This window comes from Rhincodon typus, chromosome 10, assembly GCF_021869965.1.
Source record: "Rhincodon typus isolate 14 chromosome 10, sRhiTyp1.1, whole genome shotgun sequence".
Lineage (NCBI taxonomy): Eukaryota > Metazoa > Chordata > Chondrichthyes > Orectolobiformes > Rhincodontidae > Rhincodon > Rhincodon typus.
Genome location: NC_063341.1, coordinates 24,102,382 through 24,109,326, shown reverse-complemented (window position 1 = coordinate 24,109,326; position 6,945 = coordinate 24,102,382). Strand labels below are relative to the sequence as shown.

The window sequence follows — 6,945 nt, the reverse complement described above, 5'->3', positions numbered from 1 at the left end:
TATCCAGTGTGTTATCCAGTGTGTTATCCAGTGTGTTATCCAGTGTGCTACTTAGGCCTGAAACTCTGCTGTTGAATTAGCTGATCTCTGTTGAAGGGCTACAACTGGTGTCATCATCACTAGCCCAGGGAATAGAAAAAAATGGATAAGGAATGTGATATCTCCAGGAGAATTTCTGGCTGAAGTCAGCAGGTTGGTTCTTTGGCAGTGAGGCAAATAGTTGTTCACAATCTGTAGTTCCTTTTGACTTTTAACATCTGGACATGTGAAGAATAGTCGCTTGGGTAAAGTACAAGGAAGTTGCTAGCATTTGTAAAACAGTATCAATACAAAGGTATGAAAAGAAGAAATAAGGTAGGAAGATTTTCATTTGAAAAAACACACAAAATTGTCTCTTGAATCTGATTTCTATTTTCCCGTTTTTTACAATTAAAATATGTTTCTATCCAGTATTCTTGGTCAACGTTATGACTTTGGATACAACCGTTTATGATCTGGACTTTGTTACACTAGCAATAAGGACATACCAGTTCATATTGCAGAAAGTCCTTGTAAATTAATGCTCCACACGTTGCGGTGGGAGTTACTGCCCATTTTTCAATTATCACAATGTTTGATATCTTGGAATTTTATTTCAACTGTTGAATGCATTAGATATGTCAGATCTTGAATACATATGTTTCCCAGTTTATGTGGCTTAGTAATGTACTGTATATGAAAATCTACTGGAACCAGCAGTGTGGATCCTTCAAGGACTCAGTGACCTTTGCACATTGAAAAGATGTGCACATCTTTTTTGTTCTATGAATGTTTTTATTACAAAAGCTACCTTCACAATAGTCATAGAAAGATTGACTTTATTGTTTCTTTCATTGAATATTGAAAGCTTATTTTATTCTCCCATTTACAGTGCAGAAATGCAGTAGTTTTCGGAGGGTGACATGGCTAAGGACCTTTTAGAAAGCTAGGTTCCTCTTTTGCAGTACTGTCGAGTTGACAATTTGTATGTCACTATTATTGAGTTTCAGATAATTATTATCTCAGTAAGTCATCAATTATGCACATTTTCAAAGTGCTTACCCATGTTAGTTTAATGTTGTATATCACCATTCATAATTAGATCACATATTTTGTCAACAGATGTTACATCTGTTATGATCTATAATTCTATTATAATTTGGAGCAGACATCTGGCAGATATAACAAGAGTTTTCACTTAAATGTTGCTGAACACACAAGGTATAGATTTAGTTGTTAATTTACTGACCCATATGATACAATTATTGTCCTAGCAGATGTATTAGGGAAGGAATGTTTTTACATTCTATCTACTTGTGTATTGTCCAGATTTAATAAGGACAAATGCGTCTGCAGTAATTAAATTGTTACTTAACTGTTGAATGCAACAAAATTAGGGACTAAAATCACTTTATTTTAAATTGGAAGGGGCAATTGGCATAGAATTTGACTGACTGTAAAATCCAGTAGTTTGCGCTGTCTTTATCTGTTCTCCCTTTGCAATGCGTCTGCAGTTTGGGTAACCAATACTTGTAAAATGGGTCAACATCATGTGATGGGAAATGCGCAATTAAGGCACTCATAAGAAAAACTGCTTAATATTTTTAAAATGTCTGTATAAACGAAAGTGATGGGTAGGTATTTGTCTTTTTCTAAGGTTTTAATTTGAATTGAAATTAGATTTCACATTGGGTTCTGTTCCTTCAGTGTGATTGTGGCATTTCTGCATTAATCAGACAGAGAGTATCTGTAGAATTTACACAGCAGGTACAGTGCAGTGTATTTCTCTTTTTTTAAAAAAAAGTGTATGCACCTCAGAAAATCCTGTAAATAAATGGACAGCTGTAAAATGTAAGCTGTGATGTAAAACAGTCTGGTTAATTTTGTAGATATGATCACTGTACATATTTGTGTATTTGATTACTGTGATTACTTCTGACTGTAAAAATTTAATAAAACAATGTAAATATAATTAATTCTTTTCTATATTATTCTGAAACTTCAAGGGTAATAATTAGGAGTCTGAAATTATTGCAATCTGCTCAATCTGTGAATTTTATAATTTTAGGTTTTACAATTTAATGCAGCCCGACCAAAATATATTGAAAAGTAGTGAATATTTTATATCTATTTAATAGTTGTGTTTAGTGGTTTGTACAGTATCTATAATATGACACTATTCATAATTCCAAATGCACAAGTAACTAATGAATTTTGTGGTTGGTTGGCTTGACGAGCTGGTTCGTTGTTGCTCCACAGACGTTTCGTTACCCTGCTAGGTAATGAAATGTCTGCGGAAAAACAACGAACCAGCTCGGCGAGCCAACCAACCACAACATCCACAACCCGAGCTACAAATCTACTCCAAAACCTTAGTGAATTCAAACCCTAATGAATTCAAAGCATCAACCTTGTTGATGATAATCCACAGTGGATGATGGAGAAACTCTGCGCGTCTGGCAGCAAATGTGGAGGGAGAAATGGTTAACATTTTGAGTCCACTACGACTCTTCTACTCAAGAAACATTACTCTGTTTTTGTCGTTAAAATGCTGCCAAACATGCTATGCTTGTCCAGGATTCTGTGTTTGTTTTATATATCCTACATCCTGCTGCATTTTTGCTTTTAAGCTTGCTGATGACTTGATTATTGTCAATATGTCCAAAGTAACTGAGGCATTGCAGGGTAAAAGGAAAATAATTTATTTTTGTTTCTCAACATGTTAAAATGCCACTCCCTTTGACCTGGCAATATGAACAATTTTGTCATCTAATGTCTTCAGATCTGCACTTTTCAAGTCACAGGGTAAAATCTACATTGGTAGTCCAGTGAAATACTGAGACAAGACATTAAACTGAGGCTCTTCTAGGTGGATGTATAAGATCCTATTGAAGAAGACAGGTGAGTTCTCCTTGGTGTCCTCACCAATGTTTATCTCTTAAGCAACTTCAGGTTAAGATCACTACTTGTGGAAATTTGCTGTGCTGCTGCATTCTACATTCTACATTTCAGAAGAAGTTTGTTAGCAAGAAATCAGTTTTAGAGATCCTGAGATAATGGAAGTCTCCACATAAATAATGAAGCTATCACAAAATAGACAGGTTTTTTCAGTGACAATGAGCCACTCCCACCTAAATGATTCAAATTTGTCTTAAATGCTATGCTTTGTTTTATTGCAGAATCAAACAATATTTTTTAGAAATTTAAATATTAAAAAAATTAGGGTGGGTTTTTAACTGGTTTTGAAGTTAAACCCAAAAAAAAGGGACCTGATCAGGTGTACCCTAGAACTCTGGGAAGCTAGGGAAGTGATTGATGGGCCCCTTGCTGAGATATTTTTATCATTGATAGCCACAGGTGAGGTGCTGGAAGGCTGGAGGTTGGCTAATGTGGTGCCACTATTTAAGAAAGGTGGTAAGGAAAAGCCAGGGAACTACAGACCAGTGAACCTGACATTGGTGGTCGGCAAGTTGTTGGAGGGAATCCTGAGGGACAGGATTTACGTGTATTTGGAAAGGCAAGGACTGATTAGGGATAGTCAACATGGCTTTATGCATGGGAAATAGTGTCTCACTAACTTGATTGAGTGTTTTGAAGAAGTAACGAAGAGGATTGATGAGGGCAGAGCAATGGGCACGATCTATATGGACTTCAGTAAGGCGTTCGACAAGGTTCCTCATGATAGACTGGTTAGCAAGGTTAGATCACATGGAATACAGGGACAACTAGCCATTTGGATACAGAACTGGCTTAAGGGTAGAAGACAGAGGGTAGTGCTGGAGGGTTGCTTTTCAGACTGGAGGCCTGTGACCAGTGGTGTACCACAAGGATTGGTGCTGGGTTCACTGCTTTTCGTCATTTGTAAAAATGACTTGAATATGAACATAGGAGGTATGGTTAGTGTTTGCAGATGACACCAAAATTGGAGGTGTAATGGACAGTGAAGAAGGTTACCTCGCAGTACAACGGGATCTTGATCAGATGGGCCAATGGACCAAGAAGTGACAGACGGAGTTTAATTTAGATAATTGTGAGGTACTGCATTTTGGAAAGGCAAATCAGGGCAGGACTTATACACTTAGTGGTGAAGTGCTGGGGAGTGTTGCCGAATTAAGACACCTTGGAGTGCAGGTTCATAGTTCTTTGGAAGTAGAGTCACAGATAGATAGGATAGTGAAGAAGGTGTTTGGTATAAAATCCGAAAAAACTGCCAGTGCTGTAAATCAGGAACAAAAGCAGAAGTTGCTGGAAAAGCTCAGTAGGTCTGGTAATATCTGTGAATAAAAAAAATCAGTTAACATTTCAGATCTGGTGACCCTTAGAACTGCTCAGGCATTTCGTATGCTTGCCTTTATTGGTCATTGCATTGAGTATAGGAGTTGAGAGGTCATGTTGTGGGTATATAGGATGTTGGTTAGGTCACTATTGGAATACTGCCTTCAGTGTTACTAAACAATGAACTTGCTCTCCAAGGTCTCTAAGTTCCTTGAAAGTGGAGTCGCAGCAAGATAGGATAGTGAAGGCAGCATTTGGTATGCTTGCCTTTATTGGATTGAGTATAGGAGTTGGGTGGTCAGGTTGTGCCTGTACAGGACATTGGTTAGCCCACTTTTGGAATACTGCATGCAATTCTCGTCTCCCTGCTGTAGGAAGGATGTTGTGAAACTTGAAAGGGTTCAGAAAAGATTTACAAGGACATTGCCCGGGTTGGAGTGTTTGACCGATAAGGAGAGGCTGAAAAGCTGGGGCTATTTTCCCTGGAGCATCAGAGGTTGAGAGGGGTAACCTTAGAGGTTTATAAAATCATGAGGGGCATGGATAGGATGAACAGCCAAGGTATTTTCCATAGGGTGGCAGAGTCCAAAACTAGAGGGCATAGGTTTAAGGTGAGAAGGGAAAGATATAAAAGGGATCTAAGGGGCAACTTTTTCATGCAGAGGGTGATGCATGTATGGAATGAGCTGCCAGAGGAAGTGGTGAAGTCTGGTACAATTACAACATTTAAAAGGTATCTGGATGGGTATATGAATAGGAAGGGTTTAGAGGAATATGGGCCACATGCTGGCAAATGGCACTAGATTAATTTAGGATATCTAGTTGGCGTGGACAAATTGGACCAAACGGTCTGCTTCTGCTGTACAACTCTGACTCGAAATGTATCTGAAATTATTTGGCATTTATATGTTTATACAGTCAGCTCACTAACTGATTAGAAACCTATTGAAAACCACTTTATTAGCAATTGTGAACTGGAAGACTGAAACCACAGAATGATCACAAGAATTGAAGTACTCAAAACAGACACAGCCAGCAATAGGCAAAATTGTCTTATTTCAAATATATGTAAAATGAATAAATCAAAGAGCAGGGTAAACTTTATACAATGTAATAATAGCCCAATAATCATCAATTAGAATGGATTCTGAACGAAAATCTTGTTTTACACAACCTTTGTTACTTTTTCAAGCAAGCAACAACCCAAATAGATTGTTGAAAGCTCTAAGGGTGATATTTAAACTCCCAATAGGGTTTTTGCAAAGTTCCACACAAAAGGTTATTTCCTATGCACAAAGCAAATCAGGGTACTTACTGTCATGGGTGATGGCTAGAAAGCAAAGGATACTTTGAGGTAGTTTGGCTTAGAGATTCACCTTTGGGCCTCTGCTGTTTCTAATTTACACCAATAACCTGCAGGGTTTCAGAAACTTAATTTAAATTGGTACCATTTAGATGATATCAAATAAGGAGGGGCATTAGAGTCCAAAGATGCAGGTTCAAAATTTATGAAGGAAATTGCACAAACTGGTAGGCAGAGAAATGGGCAGTGCCCCATTTAGAGAGGAATAATACAGTGCCTGTGGTACTAATGGGGATGTAGTGCCTCACATATTCCATGAATAGTATTGGAATACCTAAGAGTTGAGAGAGATCCAGTAATCTTAATAAGCTTGATGCTGAAATACCCAACAAATATGCAATCAATAAAGCCGAAAGAATGTTCAACTACGTGGCCAAAATATTAGAATACTAGTCTGAAGATGCAGTTATCAAACTGTGATCTGACAAGGGCACAGTACAATATCCAGTAAAGATTACCACAGGGTAAGACAGACATTTAAGTTTTCTCTTGTGTCAGATCAAAGTTATGAAGGAAATGGAAGTTTGGAAGAAGCCTCTCCAAAGTAACCTTACAGAGGAAAATGATGTAGTCAATGATATGTCTGGTAAATCTGTAAAATTTAAACTAATCGAGTATTGCTGGAAAAAAAAGACACTGGTTGTCAAACTTTCTGTCTTGCGCTCATCAGGACAATTTACAGGAAATACCAAAAGGGAATACAACATTTATATTGTGTGAGAAGGCAAAGCTGAGTTATTGGCAAGTGGATTCTTGATAGAGGCATTGCCATGGAGAATGCATCAGTTAAAATGACAGAACTGCCAAGCATTGTTTAAATTTTAAACTAGGCAGGTTGACTCTGATTGGTCAAGGTATTGCCCTGAAAAATGAACAAGAGAATGTTTGTCACCTACTTTTTTCAGTTGTAATAGGTGCAGTGCGTGTCCATGTGCTTTCTGTCTGCAACAAACAGGACACTGTGTGTTAAGAAATGTAGCTTTCAGTCCGTGCAGGTGTTCTAGACTGTGAAAATAACTGACAATCCTAAATTGGTTGTCAGCTTAATGCTTCACAGGCTCAGGATTTTTTGGCAATTGTTGTTCAATTGCAAATCATATGTAATGTTAGACATTATGCTGAGATTTTTTAGGTGCTAACTTATCAGCAAGGATATGCAGTTTGATGCAATCAGCAATGTTTTTGAAATTTACAGTCTACACAAGTATCACAGATGCACACAGGCAAACAATATCATAGGACGAAAACAAAAGATAATGGACTGGAAATTTGTTTACCTAATTTTGGGC

The 6,945-nt window shown here is 37.6% G+C and overlaps 1 protein-coding gene across 2 annotated transcripts in view; it reads left to right on the top strand.

The window, feature by feature from the left end:
* The window catches only part of edem3 (ER degradation enhancer, mannosidase alpha-like 3), a 71,091-nt gene extending 69,101 nt beyond the window's left edge, over positions 1-1,990 (top strand). For both annotated transcript variants that reach the window (XM_048602043.1, XM_048602042.1), the window contains one exon: positions 1-1,990. This exon is cut by the window's left edge and continues 2,877 nt beyond it. The gene's annotated coding sequence lies outside the window, so the exon portion shown is untranslated.
* Positions 1,991-6,945: the final 4,955 nt, after the last annotated feature.